The sequence below is a fragment of the Cavia porcellus genome, unplaced genomic scaffold (assembly GCF_034190915.1).
Source record: "Cavia porcellus strain 051 isolate PalLab524CR breed Dunkin Hartley unplaced genomic scaffold, mCavPor4.1 scaffold_12, whole genome shotgun sequence".
Classification (NCBI taxonomy): Eukaryota; Metazoa; Chordata; class Mammalia; order Rodentia; family Caviidae; genus Cavia; species Cavia porcellus.
This window is the reverse complement of record NW_026947495.1, coordinates 15,946,547-15,971,239: the sequence shown is the minus strand read 5'-3', so window position 1 is coordinate 15,971,239 and position 24,693 is coordinate 15,946,547. Positions and strand designations below refer to the sequence as shown.

Here is a 24,693-nt window from a genome sequence, read left to right as displayed (position 1 = left end):
TGAAGTTAATCTAATGGTTTATTTAACTCAATATCTTCAAAATATTATCATTTCAATATGTAGCCAATATAAAAATATTAACAAGGTACTTTACCTCTTCTATTTGTTTATTTAATTTTGCAGTGAGTCTTTGAAGTGCAATGTGTATTTTCACTCAATTCAGATTTTTTTTTATTTTAAAGGGGAGTAAAATTAAATACAACAAAACAGAACAAAATAGGACATAAGACAGCAATGTAACAGATATAAATTTCAGAGCTAGACGACCTAAGATCTTCACTATCTATCATATTGTCTCTTGCCTTTTTTTCCAAATAGTCGTCCATATACGGAGATTTCATACAAAATAACATAGTACAAAACTGATCCGAACAGAATGAGGAAGGCATTTTAGGTCTTCCAAACCAGACAATAGAGAAGTCACTAATGGCTTGTCATAGTGTCTCTTCAAAATAGCTGTCCATACTTTCATGTATATTTAAGTTCAACAAAGCAAAACAGGCATTGGGGAGGGGTTGCTTGGTTTCCCTGTATTCCAGGTCCCAGCATGCCGTGGGTCCCAGTAAACACAGGTGACTCCTGTACTGGATTGCCGCAGCCTCCACGCTCACAACCGCTCATGGCCATGGTGGAAGGGGTTGCTTCAAGCTGTTTCTTTCTAATGAATTGACCATTTCACTGCCCAAGTTCTGAAATGACCAACAGACCATAGAAAGACATCTCTTTAGGCTCCTGCTTGAAACCAACAGTGTCAGGAAGCTGCTGGCCTTGATTCAGGGCCAGATCAATTCGGATGTTAATTTTGTTTGTTATTTCTTGTTTTCTGAGACTGGGTCTTGCTCTATAGTTCAGGGGCTGGCCTTGAACTCACTATGTAGCCCAAGCTGGCCTCAAACTCACAGCGATCCTCCTGCCTCAGCTTCCTGGGTGTTTGAATTACAGACATGCACCACCACACTAGGCTTGGATGTTAAATTTTCATCAAATATACTTAAGCCCTCTTAGGACAAGACACAGACCTGTATCCCAGCTACTCAGGAGGAGGCAGTAGAAGGATGCTTGAGCCAGGGGTCTTGGGAACAGCCTAGATAACACAGTGAGACCTACCTGTCTCTGGAAGGAAAAACAATAACAACAAGCAGCAACTTAACTTGGATTAGACATCACAAAATTTATAGTAGGAAACGTGGGTTCACATTCCCAAGTTGTTCTAAATACTCTTAAAAGATTTTCGGTGACTGAATTGGGTGGCCCATTTTAAATTTCAAGTTAAATAAAATTAAGTCTGTAATTCCAGCACTTCTGGAGGCTGAGGCAAAACAACTTGAGTCCAGCCTGGGTAATTTAGTAACTTAGTGAGACACTGTCTCAAAATAAAGTATAAAAGAAAGTGCTGGGAATATGTGACAGCCCTAGGTTCAATCCCTAAGACTACAAACATCAGTGACTATAAGTGAATAAAATAAAAATTCACCTCCTTGGCTGGACTTGGCACATTTGATTTAGTAGCTGTGTACTACTTGCTATTGGGTGTTGTAAAGGACAGCATGAGTCCAACCCCGTCCAACCAGTGAGGTGGGATTTTTCTGAATATCTTTTTACATACACAGATTGAAACATATTTTTAGTATAATTTGAAAGGTTCTTGACCTGGTATAAATTACTGTACAGTTATGGCCATGATCTAATGTGGTAGAAGGCCAAAAAAAAAACCACTTACCACTTCCTGGTTCTTCTTCAACTCCCCTCCCTACTTGCATGCCCAGAGAATTCCATGTCATCAATACCCGCCCCATGCACCACTTCAATCAGAGGTCACATAACCCTCTGCCTCTCTGTATCTGGTGGAAGGAGACAGCCCAACCACCATGGGTTGTGTGCTCCTTTCCACATCCTCAGCTTAATAAACCTGTTCATTTTGTACTTTTGCTTCTCTGTTGAGCCAGAATACTCTAACCATAATTTTTATTTAAATTTTTACAATTATTGTTTGGAGTTTTAGGGATCAAACTCACGGCCTTGCTCATGCTAGGCAAGAGCCCTTCTAACACAGTGTGCTATACAAATACTTCTGTACTATACCCTCCGCCCATCTCCCCTCTTTTCATTACTGGCCTTTGCTCTGAGCTATATCCCAACCCTCTGGTAAGTTTTTATTTCAAGACTACCTTTTGAGAATCTGCTGTTTTCTGGGTTGGACTTGAACCGGTGATCCACTCTGAGAGCGCTGGGCTTATAGGAAGGAATATACCGCCAGGCCTGGCAGAGTTCTGCTCCTTCATAGGAGAAAATGGAATTTAGAAATCAAATTCTAGGTTTTCAGGGTGCTCACTGGTGTTGTGTTGGTTGTTGTTTTTAGTATTTTTCAGCAGAGTTAAGAAACATGATTTTGTTTAAAAAAAGATAAAATATGCATAATGATGTTTCCAAATTAAAGTCAGCACCATAAATTTTACTTATATTTGTTACTTTTACATTTGCTTCTCTTTTTTCCTGTGCTGAAAAATCCTGGCTTTCAATGATACTGACATAATAAACTTATTTGCATTATTTCATACAGTATATTTTGTATCAATGCAACGTTCTATCCACAATGTACTTCTCTCCCTCCCAGCCCTTACAATTTTTTCTGTCCCAAAGGCATATACCTTTGGGATATCTGGTCAAATTATTATATATTTTTAGGTCATACTGTTTTGGCTTATCTACAGATGTCCCTCCAAAGTCTCCTGCCTTCGTGGCTGGGCTTTTGGAGTGACTGGCACAGTGTGTGATAGTGGGTCAGTCCACTGTTTGGTTCTAGGTGACGAATGTACTGACGGGGGAAGACCCACTCGGAATGTGGTAGCCCTGACCACAGGCCTACAGCTTGGCTGGAATAAGAAGGGAAAGAAAGGCACTCACGCTGCTCCCTCCTGCCCACCATGGACAGCTTCTCCTCTGCCATGCTGCCCTGATTTGGATCCTGCAGACTATGGACTGAAATCTCTACAAAACGTGAGCCAAAATAACTTTTCCTCCCTTAACTCATGAGTGTCAGGTTTTTGGTCCCAGAAAGAAGAAAGTAACTCAGGCATATACAGAATATTTTATCTCTTTAAATCTACTAACTAGACACATATTTATGTTTTTATGTTTTGTTTTAGCTTCAATTTGGGAGATTATCTTTTTAAATATATTATTTTACAGTAAAATTTACAGTAAAATAAAATTTTATTACTATAAAATGTGAAATAGTTTAATGATTTCTAAGCTGGGCATGGTGCACTCCTGTAATCCTAGCACTTGGGAGGCTGAAGCAGGAGAACTGTTTGCAAGTTGAAGACCCACCTGGGCTACAAAGTGAGCCCAAGGCCAGCCTAAGCTGTGTATCGAGACCCAAAAAGCCAAAAAAAAAAAGTTTAATGATTCTATAGTCTCTCCTCTCTCTCTCTCTCTCTCTCTCTCTATATATATATATATATATATATATATATATAATATATATATATATTTGTTTTTGTTTTTGGACCCAGGATCAAACTTATGACCTCATGCTTACCAGGAAAGCACTTGAGACACTGAGCTAAATCCTCAGCCCTCCAAAGTCAATTCTAAAAACCCAAGATACATTCAAACAAATCTCATTTCTATCCCCATCTCTTTTATCTTTTCTCCTTCTTCCCCACAGAAAAAAATTTTATAGAAAACATTTTATAGATCATTCAACTAAAAATATAAATAGACATGGTGGCTCATGCCTGTACATGCAGCACCCGCTGGAGGCAGGCTTAGCGTGGCGCTATCCTGAGTTACACTGTTGGTTGAAGTCCAGCCTGAGCTACATAGTGAGACCCTGTCACAGAACAACCAAAACCAACCTAAACCAAATCAAACCATACCAACACAACATAAGATCTTCTCGGGTGTGTACTTACTTCAGGGTGACGCGATGTGCTGTGTGCATGGCTCCACGTTTCCTCTGCCGTAGGATTTCTAGTTATCCCAAGGCAGCTTATTACAAAGCATCTCTTTCACCAGGATGGAGGTCTCCACCTCTATTAAAAGTTACCTTTTCATACACTGATTGTTTTTGAAGTTTGCATGTCACACCATTGTTCTTGTTATTCATTTATCGGTACCATTTGTTTTAACCTATAAAAAAGCTTTTGCACTGTTTGAAGGGCAGATGGGCCATTCTTCTATCCACAGTTGCTTCTCCTGGGGGCAGTTTCCTGGCTATTTGTGCATCTTCATCCAAATAAGCTTGACAACTGTTAACTTATCTAAGCCCACGCCTGTCCTTCAAGAAAAGATAGTTTTTATTTGGGTTCAAACATTCGTACTAGAGTAGGAAAAAGAAATTCCTTAATGACGTTGGCCCTTTCTCTCTAACAATGTACACCTTTTTGGTGTTCAAATCTATGTTTATGTATTTCCAGTGTCTTAGGGTTTTTCTCATCTAGTTTTAATATTTAAACTGAGATATTTTATAGATCTCACTGCCCGCTGCCTTTTCTCTCCTTATTTCTTTTCCCTAAGGTGCTGGGATGAAACCTGGCACATTCCAGGTAACTGTTTTACCAGTAACTTTCACTTTCTGTGTCTGTTATGTGATACAGTGTGTCAATGTGAGAAGCCTAGAAGTTTAACTACATAACTCAGCAGTTCTACATCCCGGGGGATAGCAGTCAAGCCCTTACTGTCCTAGGATGTGGAGCATTGTGTCAATTTGAGAAGGTCAGAAGTTTAAGTGATTGTGCCGAGTGGTGATGGTGGTGGGGTGTGTGTGTGTCCTTACTTTGTAAACTTACTCCTGTACAAAAGGAGGGCAAGGAGATCTGTGAGCGCTACACCTGAGGGGTGTAGCCTACAATATAAGGAAGGAAAAAGAGGCCTCTGCCCCCCCACCCCTTTTTGCTATGGCTGCTTTTGCTCTTCTGCCTCCTTGAAGTGTTGACCCTCTGCAGTGTCAACCTGCCTTGGAGTTAGCTGATTATGGACTGAAAAATCCACAAACTGGGAGCTAAATAAACCTTTTCTTCCTTAATTTTGGGTGCCAGATATTTTGCTCCAGCAATGAGAGAAAAGTGACCGAGATATTGTTCTATTATGTTTTTTGACACAGGATCTTGCTATGAAGTCAAACCTGGTCTTGAATTTGCTCTGATCCTCCTGCCTCTGCCTCCTAAGTACTAGGACAATTGCGCCCCACCACACCCAGCTTCTTTGTTTTATAACTGGGGTCTTCTTTTCTATTTTATATTCTAACTGGTTTTGCTCACTTCCATGGAAACCTTTGTTGTCTGCTTTAATTTGGGTTGGAGGGTTTGCTACCCAAGGCCACCATATGGGCTGTCTATTGTGAGGCTGTTAGGAAAGGAACTTCCTCTGTTCCTACCCATCTTCAGTTTCTTCAAAGGCAGTGGAAAGTTGCTTTTCTGCAAATGACTTCTGGCAAAACTAGGCTCATCAAGTACACAGGCACAAAACACACTTCAGACAAGTTCAAACATTAATAATATCACGGGTAACAGAGGAGGTGCCAAAGGAAGGAAATGGGCTGTACACATTTGTGGAAAACTCGGATGTAAACTGTTTTAATGACAGCCCCAGGGGCCTCAAGTTATCTTATCTTCCTTCTGTTGCAGACAATGCCCCGAGTGAATGGGACTCAAGAAGTAGATGCACTGGGAGTGGCCTCTCCACGGCTGGCTTCTACATAACTCTTAAGAGAGGTGACAGATTTATCTTTTTTATGCATAAGAACCCTGGGCCCAGGGTTTTGTGCATGCTGGACAAGCAAGAGATTGATTTAAATGAAACTTGCTGCACTACCCCCCGCCCCAGGCGGGGAATGGCTGTGCTGATCAGTCCATCAGTTTTTTTTTTAGTCAGTCCATCAGTCTTGAGGGCAGTCTTTATCTAAAGTTAGTTCCACTCCATTTTAATTAGATACTTCAGGAATTTTATCTTGAGATACTGTCTTTCACTGCGGCACGATTGGTACAGACTGTTGATATTTCTGGGATTTTTTTTTTTTTTTCTGTTTGAAACAAGGTCTCTTAATGTGGTTCAGGCTGCCCTTGGGGGTCACTTTTGCAGCCCAGGCTGGTCTCAAACTTGGAATGATCCTCTTGCCTCAGCCTCCCGAGTGCTGGTGCTGGGATTATGATGCTATCTGTTTTAGTTTGTTTAAGAAATTCAACTCCTGGGAAGGGTGGGTCTGAGGGAAACAAAACATTCCCTGACAAATGTCCTCTAAATCTCTGATCACAGCTAATCTTGCTGCTGTCTCTCCATGCCCTACTTTCCTTTCACCTGCCAGGGATGACTACACCAGAATCCCTGGTGTGATTGATTCACTGTATTAACTTGAAAAGTTTAGAAGTTTAACTAAGGGACTCAGCAGCGAGCCAGGGCCCTTAATTTATAAACATCCTCAGCCTGTGCAAGAGGAGGCACAGAGATTTTGTGAGTGCTACATCGGGCTCCCACCAAGTGGGGTGGATGGGGAATGGGGAGTGGCCTGTGTACAGTATAAGGAAAGAAAAGAGCCCCCCCCCCCCGCCCCCGCCCCGCGTGCCTTTGCTCTGGTTGCTTTTGCTGGCTGCTGCCTGGAAGTGCTGCCCCTGTGCCATGCCACCCTGCATGGAGTCAGCTGTATCGTATCGTATTGTATCGTATCCCCAGTGTGCATAGCATGTGGCAGCAGTTCAATGGGGATGACTGAGTGTAAGGGTTTGGGTCTGGGATGCCCCTCATCATGTGCCTTTGAAGGATCATGGGAGTGCTATATGCCTCAGCGGATTCATCCACTGATGAATTCAAAGTGAACATGTTGCTAGAGGATTGAGCCTGATTGGAAGATAGGAGCCACTGGGCACATGGCCTGGAAGGGTCTCCCTCCCCAACTTCTGCTTTCTCTTCCTGATTTTTGGCTGCCATGATGTGAGCAGCTTTCTTGCACCTAAGCCCTTCTATTCTACTATGCTGTTTTTTGTGTTTGAGTCCGATGAGCATGGACTGAAACTTCTGAAACTGAGCCATAAATCTCTCCCTCTTTTTTTTTGTACCAGGGAATCAAACTCCTGACTTCGTCCTTGCCAGGCAGGCCCTTGTATCACTAAGCTAAATCCCTGGCCCAAATCTGTCCCTTACTTAAACTGTAGGTATCCCAGCCATGAACAAGTGAGTTAGACAAGTGAGTGAGTATGTACATGGATGGGTTCAGAGATGAATCTATTAGCCACAGAGGTGGAGTCCTTTTGCACTTGCACTCCCAGCTGTGTTCTTTACGAGGCCCTGAAGAAGAGAAGTTTCCGTGGGGAGGGTTTCTTAACTCTTCTAATTCTGCAGAGACCTCTATGTGCATCTCTATATATATTTACTACATCAAACTGTCTGGGAGAAGATTGAAGATTTGGGCTACAAATCAGATATTTGTCTGGTCTGCCTGATATCCGCCCTTCATGTACTTTTCCCCTTAGTAGCTTCTCCTCATCACCATGCATCCTCATGTTTCTTACTCCCACAGAAGCTAACTTTGGAAGTAATATGATAATACATTCACAGTAGTAGAAAGTGTCTCCCTAGAAAGGCTCTGTGTCACTCTTGCAGGTGTGTGTGCACTGTGATATCAGACAGCCCTGAGTCACAGAAGTGACTCCGCAGACTGTAGGAGGGTCCTGGCATGGAGAGGGAAGGAGAGCTGTGGATCCGAGAAGCAGCAGTGTCACTCCGCTTTGGGGATGAGTTCTCCTTCGTTGTGCTGATGCCTCCCTGCCTGCCCCTTTGGCCACGGATGGTTATTCGCTCTACTTTGTTCAGCAGGGAGTCGGCTATCTGCATACTCTTACTTAATGCACCACTCTGTGTCCTGGTGGCCAAAAGTGTGTATCTTTTAATGATAGCATAGACTCCTTGCGGTAGTGATTGGGTCTCTCATTTCTTTCTTGTGCTCCTAGGTCTTAACACTGGGTTGTTGTGGTCTGAGGGTTTGTATCTCCCCAAACATTCATACACTGAAACTCAATCACTAACAATAAAATTAAGAGGTGGGTTCTTTGTGAGGTGATTAGGTCAGGAGGATGGAGCCTTTCAGAATGGCATTAATGACTTCTGGGAACAAGGTAGAGCAGTAAACAGAAACAAGTTGGCCTCTCCAAGATGTGGAATCCAGACACTGGAAGGTAGCAACCTGAGGAAAAGGAGAAAGAAAGAGTTGGGCTCCCAGGCCAGGAGGGATCTGAAAGGAAAACTGGGGCCTACGGAGAAAGTGAAGACAGACCTCAATGTGCACTCTGTGCTTCCTCCTTGGCTCCTGGCTCGGGGCATGAGGGGGGGATTAAATCTGTAGAGACCTTGTGAAAGCAGGTGACTCCAGAGACCACGTGAAGAAGCACACCAGTGGAGCAGAGCAGTGAAGCTCTGTACCACAGCAGCTGGTGAGTGGCTCCAGTCCAAGTGACTGCAGAGTCTCCTGGAGATACTGCTTTTTATGGCACAAGTTTAGGTTGAGGACCAACTGAACCTGGGACTTGAAGCAGCAATGGGTTGGCTTCATCTCAGGCTCCCAATGTTAAAACCCACAGCGGCCAGGCCTGGTGGTGCACACCTGTAATCTCAGCATTTGGGAGGCTGAGGCAGGAGAATCACTGTGAGTCTGAGCCAGCCTGAATTACTATGAAAGTTTGTGTCTAGATGTCTCCAAAGCCTCTTATGCTCATAGGGCTTTTTGGGAGGTGGCTGAATCTACAGTGGGTGATGTTGGAATTAAGGATGTGTGATTAGTAAATCAGTCCACTGATTGCTTTGACATTGCCCGGATCCCAGTTGTCTGGGTAAGATAAAAAGAATAGAAAGAGGTTTGTCTTCTCTTGTTGTTCTTTCTATTCTTTTCCTGCCAGGAAGTGTGCCACCTTGCCTTGGAGCCAGTCAGTTATGTACTGAAAACTCCACAAATTATAAGCGAAATAAACCTTTTCCCCTTTAACTTTGGATGTCAGGTATTTTGTCTTAGTATTGAAAGAAAAGTAACTAAAATAGCTAACATAGTGAGTTCAAGTTCAGCCTAAATTACACAGTAAGACATAATCTCGAAAAAAAAAAAAAACCCAAATAAACAAAAAACAAAAACAAAACCAACCTGAAAACCAAAACTAAAATCAAAACCAAAACAAAAAACTCAAAAAAACCACAGTGACTAGATGAGGGACAACCATGGGAGATATCTAGGGTCAGAAAGCCGTGGTCAGACTGGCAGGAGACACCCAGAGTGTTATAAGCTAAAAAAACTCAGGCCCCAGCCTGAACTTCTGCAGATCTGAAAGCACCAGACCTGGCACCTTACCCTAATTCTACTGCTGGCTTTCTGGGATTACCCAGCATGCATCTGGCTCCAACCGCCTCCTTAGTCTACCAGTGAGAGCAGAACCACACTGTGAACTGGACATAACCACAGGATTGAAATCACAGAAAAATGTTTTTCTTTCTTTGTTTTCCATTGCTTTTGAGCTTTTTGTTGTTATTAGGTTTGGGTTTTTATTGGATTGTTTGTTTTTGTTTCTTCTTGAATGTGAACATTATTTTCAGTGTTTTGCTTTGCTCTTGTTTTTGCTTCTTTTTTCTTTCTTTTCCTTCACAGTTTTCCAAGGCTTGGATAATCTTCTTTGTCCTTCAGTCTTGATTCTAATCCTTCTTCTTTTATTTGTGTGTTTTTTCCTTTTATCCTTTTAAAATTTTCTTCCTTTGGGGTAAAATTCTCTGTTGAGTGGATATTTACTAGACACAATTTTCTGATTTGTTTTAGATTTTGTTATATAGCTGTAGACCTTATATAAAGTTAAAGGCAACTAATAGATATTACAGTTTATCATTCCCAGTCCATGCTTGATGGCTATCATTATTACTGACTGTACTATTTCAGCCAGGGTGACACAGTTGTTGTGATCAGTTGATCTTCCTTGTATGCCAATACCTGGATTGTCTAGGGTTCAGACCAGTACTACAGCCAATACCAGGGAACCAGCTGCTAGGCCAAGCAGGCTACAACCTTCCAGCCTTAGTAAATTGGAGAAACAATTTATCAAAACAGATTCACAATCCAAAAGCTGGCTATACCTAGAAGACATCTCTGAAAAGCAGTCATTTCCTAAAGAGGTCCACCTATCATAAACAATTTACAAGACTCAATGCAGAAAACAAAAACAAAAAAATATATGATGAGAAAATATAGAAGCAAGATGCAACCCATAACTCCTAACTTGCCCAAAGTAAATCAAAGGGGTGTTGTGGTGGGAAAAATTCAAAATCTACCCAGCTGAATTTTATGAAATGATAGCAGCAGAAGTAATAAAACAGATCAATAAATCTCTTGACAAAAACAACATACAGATAAATAAAGGGATGAGGACCATAATGAAGGAAATAGTGAATCTAGATTAGGTAAAGATAAAAAAACAGAGTAACTTAGGAAAGGACATGGAAACAATGAATGCCTAATATAAAAAAGAACTCAATTCCATAAAACATACTGAAATAGAAATCCAGGAGAATTAAAAATTCTATGGAAAGTATAAGCAGCAGAGTCAACCAATGTGAAAACAGAAAAGCAGATTGAGAAAGCAAGGTTGTGGTAGGAGATTATTAAATGAATGACCTCGTAAAAATAGCAAAGGATCCCAGAAAATCCACAGCTGATAGATGATACAAAAAAGACAAATACAAGTTAATTGGAATCAATGAAGAATCAGAAGATAGAATAAAAGGCATGAAAAATTCTGTTCACAGAAGTAATAGAAAACTTTCTAAGCATGGAAAAAGAATTTAAGATACAGGTAAGTAAGACATATAGATCACGATTGGAAAAAAAAACTATGCTAACACATATAACAGTTAAGATTCCAGAAATTCAGTACAAGCACAGAATACTAAAAGCTGTTAGAAAAAAGAAACAAATCACTTATAAAGGAAAATCCAACAGAATCACAGGAGACTTATCAACTTAAACCTTAAGTCAAGAAGAACCTGGAGTAATTAAAAGAAACAACCTCAAATCCAGATTGATAAGCCTTGCAAAATTATCTTTCAAAATTGATGGAGAAATAAGATACTTCCATGATAAAGAACACTCAAAGAAACCCATGACCATCAAACCAGCACTCCAATAAATTCTGACTATTCTAGAAAAAGACAGCTAGTACAGCAATTCTATGAATTGCAATAGAATGAATCCACCAGGCAAAGGGAGCAATTAAACAGAAGATAAAGAAAGGCAACTGTTATGGTTTGAGTCTGCATGTCCCCCCAAGCTTCAAGTAGTCATGGAGGTGGGCTTTTTAGAGGTGAGCTGAATCTAGAATCTACGATTGATTCATAGTCTAGTGCTAGGACAGAGGGAATGAGTACTACATTCACCTTCGGGTGGGTAACCTCCATACAACCTAAGTGAGGAAAAGAGGCTTGCTCCTCCCATTTTTTTTTTTTTTTTTATCAGTACCAGTACTCAAGATCACCTGCTTGCAAGGCAGGTACTTATGCTGCTGAGCTAAATCCTCAGCCCTGCTCCTCCCATTTTTGATCTTGTTGCTTTTGGTATCTTCCAGCACCATGAACTGTCACCCTTCTGCCATGTCACCCTGCCTTGGAGCCACCTGATTATGGACTGAAATGTCAACCAATTGTGGGCTATATAAACCTCTCTTCCCTTAATTTTGGGCGATGGATATTTTGCCTCAGCAATGAAAGAAAAGTAAGATATAAACCATCAACAGGAAATTAATATGACAAGGGTAAGTCAATATACATCAGTTATAGCTATCAAAATGAATGATCTGAATTCACCAATCAAAAGAAACAGTTTGGCAGAATGGATCAAGAAACGACTGAACAATATGCTACATGAAAGAAACTAATTTAACTCAAAATGAAATTCATAAACTGAAAGTCAAATGATGGAAAATGGGGAGAGAGAACAAGGTCATACCAGGAAGCAAGCCCCATCTGGGAGCCAGCAGCATGCCTGGTCCTGTGCCAGACTGGACACAGCTAGACCCAAGCCTCTTCCTGTGAGTCAGCACCATTCTTGGACTACAGGGCTGGGGGCGGGGGCGGGAACAAGGCTATACCAGGAAGCAAGCCCTGTCTAGGCAAGAGTGCCATGTACTGCCACTGGGCTGGGGACAGCAAGACCCAAACCTTTCCCCGTGAGTCAGCACCACTGGCAGACCGGGAGGGCAGAGAACAAGACCATACCAGGAAGCAAGCCCTGCCTTTAACCAGCACCATTCACTGGCCACTGCCATCTGGGTACAGCCAGACCCCAGCCCCACTGGCACATGGGCTGGCAAACAAGAAGTTTCAGTCCTCCTCCTTGTCCCTCTATAAGTGACCAGCTGATGTGGAGAAACAGACTCTGATGATAGCTATGGAAGTGAAATGGAGTTGGATGCCCATGTATTTTGGTGTTTCACTGACCTTGCAGATTTAGGGCCAGTGGTTTGATCACAGGCTCAGAGGATAGCCGTGTGACATCTAGGGAAGAATCTCCTTCTGAGGGTTGTAGCCATTGTTGATTCCCTATTGTCTTGTTTTGAAGTCCTGTATCATTGTCATTGTTTTATTCTTTTTTGTTTTGTTTGATTCTCTTAAATCTGATAGTATGAGCAGCTATTTTAAAGATAGCAAGAAATATTAAGTAGCCATTTTGGATTTACTATTGGCTTGTTTTAAATTCCTTTATTGCCTTCTTGGCAAGCACAAGGTTCTGAGTTCAATCCTCAGTACCAAAAAAAAAAGTTGAAGTCCTTTATTGCATTCATTATTTCAATTCTATTCTGTTCTGTTTGGTTTTTACTATGTCCAAAGGTATCTGCAGCTATTTTGAAGTCAACAAAAGGTATTATGGGAATTGTCGTTGATTTTGTAATGTTTTAAAGTCCTTATCACTTACACTGGTTTGCTTTGTTTTTATTCTGCTTTATCCTCTTTAAAATAAAATTTAAAAAAAATTTTTTTTAAGTTTTTTTTTTTTTTTTGTCTTTTTCTTTTTTTTATCGGTACCAGGGATCAAACCCACGACTGCCTGCTTGCAAGGCAGGCGCTTATGCCGCTGAGCTAAATCTCCAGCCACAAAATAAAAAAAATTTTTAAAAATGATGGAAAACAGTATTCCATATGACAGGAACCTGGAAAAAGAAGCAGAGGTAACTATTCTATTTGTAGATAAAGTAAATTTCAAGCCAAGACTGAAGAGACAAACAAGGTCACTATATACTTGTTAAGAGAACAATTCAAGAGGAAGAGATAACCATCATAAGTACAAATGCACCAAATATACCCTGCACAGAACTATATAAAACAAACACTACTGGATGTGAAAAATCAGAGAAGCACTAATACAATTGTAATGGGGTACCAAAAAGAATTGTAATGTGAGACCTCAATACACTGTCACAAATAGATCAAGAAGACCAAAAAAAAAAAAGAAAGAAAAAAAAATCAACAAATACCAGAGCTGAATAAAACATTCCTTTGAGAAAATGAACTTAACAGACATCTACAAAATGATCCACCCAACAGGAACAGAATACAAATTCTTCTCACTGGCATATGGAACTTCTTCCAAAACAGACCAAAAAATAGCTCTGTGAACATGCTTAAGTGAATACAAAGAAACTGAAATTATTCCATGAATATATCAGATCATAATGCAAAGAAACTAGACATCAATGGCAAAAAGTCCCCACAAAAACTACATAAACACATGAAAATTAAATAACATCTTCCTGAACAACCAATGGGTCACAGATGAAATTAAAAAAGAAATTAGACAATTTATACAATTAAATGATAATGCCAGTACAACATACTGGAATTTATGGGGCATAATGAAAACTGTCCTATAAGAGAGATTTATACAGTGAATTCCCACATCAGAAAAACAGTGAATTCAAATAACTTAATGTTGAATGTCAAAGTTCTAGCAAAAGAAGAGCAAGTTAAACCCAAAGCACATGCAAGGGAGGAAGTTATAAAGACCAGAGAAGAAATTAATGCAGTGGCGGGTAAGCAAACTATACAAAGAACCAATGAATTAAAGACTTGGTTCTTTGAAAAATTAAATAGACAAGCCCTTAGCCATCCTTATCAAAAAAACAAAAAAATGTGTGTGTGGGGGGACCCAAACCCATGCAATTAGGAAAGAAAAGGGTGAAATCAAAAGAATCCTGAAGAAATCCAAAAGATCATCCATATCTTCTTTGAGAACCTGTAGTCCAGTAAGACAAAAACTCAAGAGAAATGGACATATGAATTATCAAATTAACAGTTACATATGAATTATCAAAGTTGAATCAAGAAGACACAAAAATTCAGTGAAATTGAAGAAGAAAAAAAAAACCCAAAAACAAAACAAAACAACAAAAAACCTAAAAAGTCCAGGTCCTGACAGATTCAGTGCTGAATTCTATAACAAACTTAGAGAAGATCTAATGCTACTAGTACCTCAAACTTCTTAATGAAAATGAAAGGGAAGGGGCTGGGGATTTAGCTCAGTGGTGTAAGTGTCTGACTGGCAAGTGCAAGATCATGAGTTCCATTCCCTGAAACAAACAAAAACAAAAACAAAAACAAAAAGCAATACTCCCAAAGTCATTCTTGGAAGCAAGCAGTAGCCTGATACAAAAACCAGAGAAGCAGCCAACCAAGAAAAGAGAACTACATACCAACTGCCTTAGTGAACATAGATACAAAAATGTTCAATAAGATACTGGCAAACAGAATGCAGCAAGTTGTCAAAAAGATTATATAACTTGACCAACTAGCATTTATCTCAGAGATTCAGGGATGGTTCAACATAAGCAAATCAATAAATGTAATGCACCACATTAACAGAGCCAAGGACAAAAATCACATGATCATCTCAGTAGACATGTAAAATGCAGTTGACAATTCTAAAACACACTGATGATAAAACCCTACAGGAAATTGGAATAGAAGTTCTTTATCTCAATCTGGTATAAGCTATCTATGAAAGCCAACTGCCAACATCATACTAAATGCTCAAGAATAGAAAGCTTTCACTCTAAAATCAGGAATAAGACAAGGGTGGCTACTACAAAGGTTAACCACTCCTGTTCAATATATTTCTAGAAACATTAGCCAGAGCAATTAGACAAGAAAAAAAAAAAAGAATAAGGTTAGGAAAGAAAGAAGTTAAATTATCATTACTTGCTGATTACATGATAGTCTACATAGAAGACCCTAAAAACTCCACTAAAAGACTCCTAGAATTAATAACCAAATTCAGCAGTATAGCAGGATACAAAGTCAACTCTCCAAGATCAATAGCATACATGAATAACAAACTCACTGAGAAGGAAATTAGAGAAACAACACCTTTCATGATAGAATAAAAAAAAATGAAGCACTTAAGAATCTAATAAAGGAAGTTAATGACTTATAAGTTGAAAACTATAGTACTCTGGAATAAAGAAGATATCAGAAAATGGTATAACATCCCCTGTTCTTAGATAGGCAGAGCCAATAAAGTAAAATTGTCATACTTCCAAAACTGTTTGACAAATTTAATGAAATCCCAATCAAAGTAACAATAGCGTACATCATAGAACCAGATAAAACAATCCAGGGCCAGGGATATAGCTCAATGGCACAGCACCTGCTTGGCAAGCACAAGGTTTTAAGTTTGATTCTTGGTTAAAAAAAAGTCTAAAAATTCATATGGAATCAGAAGAGTCCTAGAATAACAGAAACAATTCTGGGTAACATGGGCAAGGCAAGGGGCATCGCTATCTCCAATTCTAAGTTATATTACAAAGCTACTGTGATAAAAACAGCATGGCACTGGCAAAAACAAAAACAGCAACAACAGCAACAAAAAAATTCCATAAAAAAAGCCACTAGACTTGAGGATCAATGGAAGAATAGAAAATACAGAAACAACTCCAAGCACACTCAGCTGTCCTATCTTTGACAGAGAGGCCAAATACATTCACTAGAAGAAAACCTCTTTAATGAATGGTACTGGGAAAACTGAATTTCTGCATGCCAAAAATTGAACCTGGACCCATATCTCTCAACATGCACTAAACTAAAATTGGAATGGATAAAATATCTATATATTAAAATAGAAACACTAGTGCTAGAGATGTAGCTCAGTGACATGATGCCTGTCTGGGCAAGCATGAAGTCATGTGTTTGATTCTTGGTACCAAAAATAACATAACATAACATAACATAACATAGAAATACTAAATCTTTTTTTTTTTTTTATCGGTACCAGAGATTGAACTCACGACTGCACGCTTACAAGGCAGGCGCTTATGCCGCTGAGCTAAATCCCCAGCCCCAGAAATACTAAATCTTCTGGAAGACAGAACACTTAAGACTCTGGAAGACATAGGTATAGGCACAGAGTTAATAAACAAACCCTGATTGCACAGAAAATATTACAAAGAATCAATAACCAGAATCACATTAAATTAAAAGGCTTTTGTACATCATAAGAAACCATTAACAGAGTATAGAGACAACCCACAGGATGAGGAAAAATTTTTTTTCGAGACTGAGGATTTTTGTGCAGTTTAGATTGGTCTTAAATGCACTATGTAGCACAGGTTGACTTCAGTGTAACAGGCATTTCCCTGGCTCAGCCTCCTGAGTGCTAGGACTATAGGTGTGTGCCACCTTGATCAGAAAAAAATCAGTATTTTTATTATTTTGTCTTTTTAAGACAGGGTCTTGCTATGCAGGTCAGGCTGTCCTTGAGCTCACTATGTAGTCCAGGCTGGTCTCAAACTTGCAATGATCTTCCTGCTTCAGTCTCCCTAGTGCTGGCATTACAGGAGTGTATCACCACACCCATCTTGGGAAAAAATATTTTACTGATCACTCCTCAGAGAAAGGACTAACATCTAGAATATATAAAGAACTCAAAAAAAAAAAAATCAGAGTCCCTAAATCTTTTTTTTTTTTTTTTTTTGTCTTTTTCCTTTTTATCGGTACCAGGGATCGAACTCATGACTGCCTGCTTGCAAAGCGGGCGCTTATGCTGCTGAGCTAAATCCCCAGCCCCCAGAGTCCCTAAATCTAAAGACCCAATCCAAAGATGGGGCTCTAGGATGAACAGAGATTTCTCAGATGAAGGAATACAAACAGCAAATAAATATATTTAAAAATGTTCAGCATAAACTGGTCATTTGAGAAATGCAAATTTAAACAACACTGAGATTCTGTATCACTCCAGAAAGAATTGCTATTATCAAGGAATCAATGAATAACAAATGCTGTATGGCTACATGGATAAAGAAGCCCTTCTCCATTACTGATAGGAGAGTAAACTGGTACAACCACTATGGAAATCGGCTTGGAGATTCTTCAAAACTCTAAAACTAGACCCAGTGGTTTTCCCTTCTAATTATCTTCCTGACAGAGTTAAAAGCCTCATATGACAGTGGTATATGCATACCCATATTTATTGCATTTTTTAATAGCTAAGGAGGGGGCTGGGGATTTAGCCTAGCGGCATAAGCGCCTGCCTTGCAAGCACATGGTCGTGAGTTTGATCCCTGGTACTGATAAAAAAAAATTGACTTTGAGTAATTATATAATAGCTAAGGGTTTAAAACAGCCCACATGTCCACCAACAGATGGATAAAGGAAGTGTGGTATTAATACACAATAGGGTACTACTGTGCCATAAAGAAGGATATACTTGAGAAGTAGGAAGAGTATGTTCAATGGGAAGGGGAACAAGGGATGAGGAAGGGGAAAGGGAAGGAAAGGAAAAGGAAAAAAAAGAGAATAGAAGGGAATAGAAAGGAAAAATGGCAACAAAGTTTTTGTAAATGGGGAGGGGAGAATGGTTTAAGGCAGCAGAAGAGAATGGGAGAAAAAAAGAAGAATCAAGATATGTAATGCCCAGGTACAAATTCCCTATTATGAATGTGAAAAATTGTAAGACAAATGTATACTAATAAAAAATAATAAATGTATACTAATTTTAAAAAAAGGAAAGCAACTAGTGCCTGTTATGGCTTGTTTCTAGATGTCCCCCCAAAGCGTCATGCAGTCATAGGTGGGGTTTTTCAGAGGTGGCCGGATCTAAAGTATGGTAATGTAGACTAACGATGTGACACTGGGATTAAGAATATACAGTTCTGAAGTAATCTGCTAAGTGGAATTAGTACAGTTCTAGAGGTGGCTGAATGGATTTACTGAAATCGTGAGCCCCACCCTGGGGCTCGAGGCCTGGATGGGATAAATGCGGAACATATGTTTACCACTGCTGCTTCCTGCCTGCTATACCATGGACTGTCTCTCCTATGCCACGCTCCTCTGCTTTACAGCCAGTTGATGATGGAGACCTGCATACAGTGGAGCAAAGACAAACCATCCCTGTTATGGCTGTCTTGTCTTGGGTTTTCCTAACCTTCAGAATCCATGTGCATGATTAATGGTTGTTTTATCCCACTGAGTTTGGGGGTGATTTATTTCTTAGCACAGCTATGTACTGCATAACATTTTGGTCAATAAGAGACTGATGGTGGGTCCATAAAATTACAATAAAGCAGAAAGATTTCTATTCCTAATGATGTTGTATGCAGCGGTAGAAATGTCTACAATACTCAGTGTGTGGTGCTTTTGGTGAAAATAAGCCTATCATACTGCCAGTCATAAAAGTGTAGCACACACTATTATATATAATACATAACTCATGGTAATAAATGACTGGTTTTGGTTTACATATTTACAGTATTGTGCTTTTATTGTTAGTCTAGAGCAGTTGTGGCAAACATTCTAGTTTTCAAGGATAATAGCTGTTGTGGTCTGTGTGCCATAGATTTGCCACTGCTGTTTTAGAGCACAGTAATTCATCTACTTATAAAATTTTTTTACTGTAAAATATGCTGGTTATTCTAGTAACAGCCACAGACATCTCATATTAGTTGCATGTCTTGATTGCACCAAGAAGTCATGCCAACCAATTAACCTAGAATGGCTAGGTTTGTTTAAGTACACTCTGCATTCTATGGTGGCCACACAACGAAGCAGTTGTCTAATGCCAGTTGAGTTTCCCTGTCAGTACGCGCAGGGTGACCATTACTAGATCACTGAAATAACGGAGAAGCGGCTTCCTTTTGGGACTGAACTGTCTCATCACTCAAATCCATCTTATTGAAAGAGAGAGGGAAGAAGCAGAATAGCACTTCGTCCTCTCCTTTTCCTCACCCTCACCTTTCCTCATTGCTTCTTTACTGTTCCAGGAAAGACTGCTCTGGTCCTGCGCTGAGGTTCCTAACTGTGGATTTCCAGAACCTCTGTCTTTATCCAGTTTGTGAGCGTGTCTGTGTTACGAAGCGGGTTCCATGTGGGGAAGGCTCTCGTGGGTGTTCCTCCCAGTGCTGCCGCCACTTAGCACAAGGCCTGGCACACAGCAAGAGGCTGACTGAATGAACTGGGTTTGCCCAAGGGCATGCACCAAGCACCAGACCTCGGCAAACGACTTGCTGCCCAGGGTCCCCCAAGGCTCCCTCTGCCACCCCAGTGGGCTTCCATTCCACACTTCCTCTTGCTGTTCTCATGCCCGAGTTTCTGGCCATCTAGAGAGTAAGGCACAGTGCTCACATAACTCTCCTACCCGGAAAACATTCCATCTTCTTCTCCACAGTCATCTTCTTGCCAAAATAAGCCAGGAAAGGTTCTGTGAGTGTCTGGATTCCAGCAGGAGTTGAGTTGGTCTGAGAAAAAAAAAAAAAAGTAAAAAACCCCAAATGTTGATTTGTTTAAATATCTTCACAAACTTTACAACACAAGGAAACCAACAGAGACAAGGTCATAATGAAGTAATCAACTGACGCTGCTAATATCCCAGCAATGAGAAATGATTCCTGAGTTTCATGGAGTAGATATGAATAGGGTCATTAAAATACGGCCAAGGAGAGAGGAGGGTTTACTTTTTCTGTCTCCTTCCAGTCTGTGTTCTGAAAGCTCAGCAGGACTTTAAACAAATAGCATTGAGGAATGGTGAATCCGATCATATTTAAAGAAAAAGCCCCTTTCAGACTTCTCTTTTAATGCATTGGCTTCTGCAAGTTTTGCTTTTTAAAAACACTGCCTGCTTGGAATTTTTTTCTCCATCTGGAGAGCCTACGTGAGGAAAACAAAATTAGCATCAGCTTGTTCTAATATATTTCTGCCCTTTTTCCTCCTCTGGCTCAAGAAGAAATTGTTGCTCCTTTCACATAAATGAATGCCAGGGGGAAGGGAGGACGGTAATAAACAATGGGGAACAGCGTCAAAATGCTTCTCCCTTTGGATAAAAAGTGAAAAATAAGAGTGGAGGTGTAGCTCAGAAGTGGAGCACTTCCCTGGCATGCAGGAGGCCTTCGATTCAATTCCCAGAGCAGAAAAATAAAAGGGATGGGGCTGGGAGCGTAACTCAGTGTGGTATATTGTGTGCTCGCTCGGCATGCAGGGCTCAAGGTTTGATCCCCAGAGCTAAATATTAAAGTTAGGAGAGTCAAAGGTAAAGGGGAGAATTATGGACAAAAGGGGAAAATGGGCCTGTGCAGCTCCCAGCCATATGGGGAGGGTGGAATTGGGTCTGGAATCTGCATTCCAGACAACAGGCAGCTTTAAGAGGGGCCCAAGGGACACATCTGACCCTCCTCAACAGGGCCCTTTCATTCCAAACCAAGGAGGAAGACTGAAACCCGTGGAGCGGGCAGCGGTGGAGCGGGGTGGCGGCCCGGGGTTCTGACCTTGAACAAGTTCCTCCAATTCCTAAAGCCTCAATTTTCTCAATTGTACAGGGGGCACAGAGATCCTACTTCACAGAGGCATCAAGGTTAAACAACACAGAGGAAATTAGAACTTTGTCACCTGGCTTAAAGTGTCCCGCAAATGTTACACAGAAGTATTAAAAAGTCCCTCAAGAGGGACTCTTGGGGTGGATCCGGAGCTTTGGAGGGCCCTCTAGCCAGTCGCCCTCTTGCTTCTCTAAATCGAACGGCCAGCTCTGGGCTAGGGGTGGTTGGAGGTCCCAGGACTCCTTCGGTTCGCTCAGCACACTTTGGCCCGAAAATTCTGCCAGGGTTTTGCATTCCCCCCCGCCCCCCCCGTTGTTGGGTTCTGATTACTTCCATCTGGTTGCAGCCGCTCCAGTGGAATCTCCAACAAAACAAAACAAAACAAAACAACAAAACAAAAAACCTCTCCCTAGAAAACATATGCCCCAGACCCAAAAGGCTGCTTCGTTTCTCGTCAACATGCGCTCCGCAGGCAACTTGCGCGAGCCGCGGTGAGGGGCGCAGCACGACCCCCAGCACCTGCGTCCCCCGCCAGCAGGAAGAGGGTCCGCGTAGACTCAGTCCCCGCCTCCCTTGTTTCGGGATCCCGGCTTCCGCCCCGGCGCCCGGAGAAGCAAGCGCCCTGGAACAGCGACCCGGGCATCTCCAGGCGGAGGGAAAGAAGAGTGGGGAGGGCGGGGGGATTTCAGAGATTGAAAACAGAGCAGTGCGAGCGCTGGAGCTCCGGAGCTCATCTGACTTGAGTTAGCGACACCCCTCAACCCCCCCCCCCCCCCCCCGGCCCGGCGCCTTGAAAAAAGTGTTGCAGACTCGCGAATTCTGTTCAATGCTCGAACTTTCCTGTCGGGGAAGAAGAGAATCCTCCGCCGCCCTTTTTACCTACTCTCCTTCGGGTGGCGTCCGAGTACCCCCCATCTCTCCAGTCCGGGTGCGCCCGGGTGTGCCAAAACCGAGCGCGCGGGGGCGCTGTGCCGTCCCGCGGCGCCGACGGATTGCAGGACTGCCGGCGCTCGCCAGCCGAGGCAGCACCGCTCCGCGGACTTTTTTTTTCAAACTCCCATCAATGAGACTTCTAGGAGGAGCGGGAGGCGGCGGCAGCGGACGCGTAGGAAGGCTAGGAGGCACGGGAGGAGCCGGGGAAAGGAGCGCGGGCCGCGCCGCACGCCGGAGCCTCCGGGAGCTGCCCGCTAGCCGGCGGTAGGGCTGTACGGCCCCCGCCGCGTGGGTCCCTTCCCCTGCCCGCCCGCCAGCCCCACCCCGGCCTGCCTGAGCCTCCGCGCACGGCCGCCCGCTGAGGGTCGCCGCGCCAGCCAAGTTGGAATGGGGGCCTGCAACCACTGCCCGGCGCCCAAGAGGCCACCTGCGTGCTAGAAGCAAACTTTTGTCTCCTCGGTAAAGTTGCATTGGCTTTCTTTTGCTTGCTTGTTGCTGCGAAATGCTCTTGTGTCTCAGCCGAGCCTTTGGTCAACTGGGATGCTGCGCCGTCTCCAGAGGGTCCTTCGGCCGGGTACCAGCGCCACGGCGCGTGATCCTGACCCCGCCTTAGGAGGACTAGAGGCTAGTGGGGCGACCCCACTTCTGGCTCTGCAAGGAGAGGATCTAAGAAGGATCTAGGAGCTGGGAACTCGTGGCCGGGGATCGACTTCGCACTTCCGTCTCTACCTGGGGGAAAAGCATTTTTCTTGGGGTGCACTGCGGGGCAGCCAGGTCGCACCGCGCTGGGGCGGCGGGGGGAGGGGAGGTGGTTTTGCGGAGGGTGGTGGTGGAGGGTGAGATCGGAGGCGAGGATGCTTGGAAGCTTCCCGTAGGGAGACAGTTGTAACGTCTGCGGGAGTGTGCTGTGTGCGGAGGGGCAGCTGCCGGCCGCATGTGAACTTCTGACTCACTTCTCCGCGCTGCGCGTTCCGGAGCCCAGTCTTTCTTTCTTTCTAGCTCCTTCCTCCCCTTCGTCTGGCTTTGCCGCCCCCTCCCCCTCGGCAGGGCTCTTCTCTTTGGCTTCGTTTCTGGCCCTTTTTCTCCTTCTCTCCTGCCCTCGGTCCCGAAATCTGATTGACTTCCCAAAGAGATCCGCGCGCAATCCTCGTCCGAGTACCAGTTCCCCCACCCCTCATTTTCATCCCCGCCCCCCACTCATCGTTTTCCTCCTAGCCCCCCAGGGACAATCTCTCAACAAGTATATTTGCTGAGGAATTTGAAAAATCCCCTACTGCAACTTGATCTGTGTGTGATGGATGGGGAGAGGCGCGGAGAGAGTTGGGCGCCAATCCTATTAAGGGTTTGGAGAGGGGAGCGTTTTCCCCCCCCGACGGGGGCGGGGTGGGGGGGTGTAGGGCGAGGTGGGGGAAGGGAGCGTGTGCGTGCGTTTGTGAGTGTGAGCGCTCCCGCCGCCCAGGGTAGCTGGAAGTCCACCTAACTCGGCGCCTTTTCAGCCCGGCAGCAATTGCTGTCATTTCCTAGGAAACCCGACTTTTGTAGCGCTAGAGCTAGGGATGCAACCCGCGCGTCTCACCCGGCGTGACTGGGCGATCTAAGGCGCAGGAGTGGGCACTAAGGTGCGCAGGGGCCTGGGGTCCTCTGCCCCCACCAGGTGCGTCTCCCCGTTACCCACTTTTTGTGGTAATTGCTTCGTGACTCCCAGAGTTGAATCCAGTTGGGAAAATATAGACTTCTCTCCTCGAGTCAAGTTCTGCGCCTTGGAGGTGTTTTCCGTGCTCCTCTGACCCTGCACCGGAGGATCCCTCTCAGTGCCAAGCCTGTAGCGCGGGTTTTGCTGCGCGGTGGCCACGGAGTTGTCCTGGGCCCCTGCCCCGTCGCCCTTGGCGGGCGTGTGAAGGTTTAATCCCAACAGCTTCAGATAAAGGGAGCAGTTGTAAAACGCTCATATGCTGTTTGCAGACGAGGCTCTAGGGGATGTTGGAGAATTTGAAAGTAAACGTTTCCCTCGCAAGCGGCATAAAATAGTGTTTAAACAAATATTGTATTGGCATGCTCAGGGGGCGCGGTGCCAAAAAGTAAAGTAAATAAACTGTGAAATCCAAAATATACAGCGGGGCAGGGGGGGGGGATAGGAACGGAATAGGCGGGCTTGTCAGAGTCTCCCTGATGAGATCTGTTTGTTCTAGACACCTCCCCTAAAAGCCCCCTCCTCGCCCACTTCCTTACCTTGGTTGGGAGTTTCCTTTGCTCTGGCTTCCATGTGTTTGGGGCAGGCCTTCCCTGGGCCTGGGTGCAGCTCGGCAGCTACTCATCCTGGGGGAAATTAACTGTACCTGCCTGGGTTGATCCTCCCAGGGAAGGGAAGGGACCCCTGGCCATGCCTGATTGGTTTGAGTTTTGATACTTCTTAGCCTTTTTCCAGCTTCTGGTCTGTCCAGGGGCAGTGATTTCAGAATGTTGAATCTAGGCACAGATGCTCCCCAAAGGGCCTTCCTGCTTCTGCTCCTCTTTATCTTTCTTGCTTTCGATTTCCTAGGCTTGCTTGTTCTCTTGAGGATTCCAGGATTTGTGGCAACTTCAGCGTATGCATTCACCTCAGAGCCAGCTGTATGGAAAGTTGTCACTTGTCCAATGAGTTTTAATTATATTTTGTAAGATTTAGGGTGGTTTTGTGTTTCCTCTTTGCTTTGACAACTGTGCCAATTTCCTAGGTTGTTTCTGATTCCAGTGGGATTTAAACTAATGCTTGGGAACAAGGGGCATTTAGAGGAGCCCACCTGCCCTGGCTGTAGCCTTCAGTTAACCAGCCTTGCACCCGACACTGCTTAGAGTGAGTTGTTTGCAGAATCAGCTGGTGAGACCAAGGAAGAGGGGGAAAACCCCTTCCAAGCCAGCGCAGGACTTGCTGAGCTGCACCGTAGAATTGTGAGGGTCATTTTTATTCTCT

At 43.1% G+C, this 24,693-nt stretch overlaps 1 protein-coding gene, 1 long non-coding RNA gene and 1 other non-coding gene across 5 annotated transcripts in view; 1 reads left to right on the top strand and 2 right to left on the bottom strand.

Annotated features, from left to right (window-relative positions):
- Nucleotides 1-24,401, bottom strand: LOC106025455 (uncharacterized). Of its 2 annotated transcripts, none has more exons than XR_002788827.2 (4): nt 23,973-24,401; nt 19,640-19,739; nt 2,169-2,276; nt 1-689 (listed from the first exon to the last, which is right to left on the bottom strand). It is a non-coding gene; the product is annotated as an uncharacterized LOC106025455 (long non-coding RNA). The 2 variants fall into 2 exon arrangements; XR_010050759.1 differs by lacking the exon at nt 23,973-24,401 and adding an exon at nt 21,690-21,838.
- On the bottom strand, nt 647-783 carry LOC111754241 (small nucleolar RNA SNORA2/SNORA34 family). Its single transcript, XR_002788942.1, has one exon. It is a non-coding gene; the product is annotated as a small nucleolar RNA SNORA2/SNORA34 family (small nucleolar RNA).
- The window catches only part of Gli2 (GLI family zinc finger 2), a 217,933-nt gene continuing 215,168 nt past the window's right edge, over nt 21,929-24,693 (top strand). For both annotated transcript variants that reach the window (XM_013142573.3, XM_013142572.3), the window contains exon 1: nt 21,929-22,202. The gene's annotated coding sequence lies outside the window, so the exon portion shown is untranslated. The remainder of the gene's footprint in view (nt 22,203-24,693) is intronic.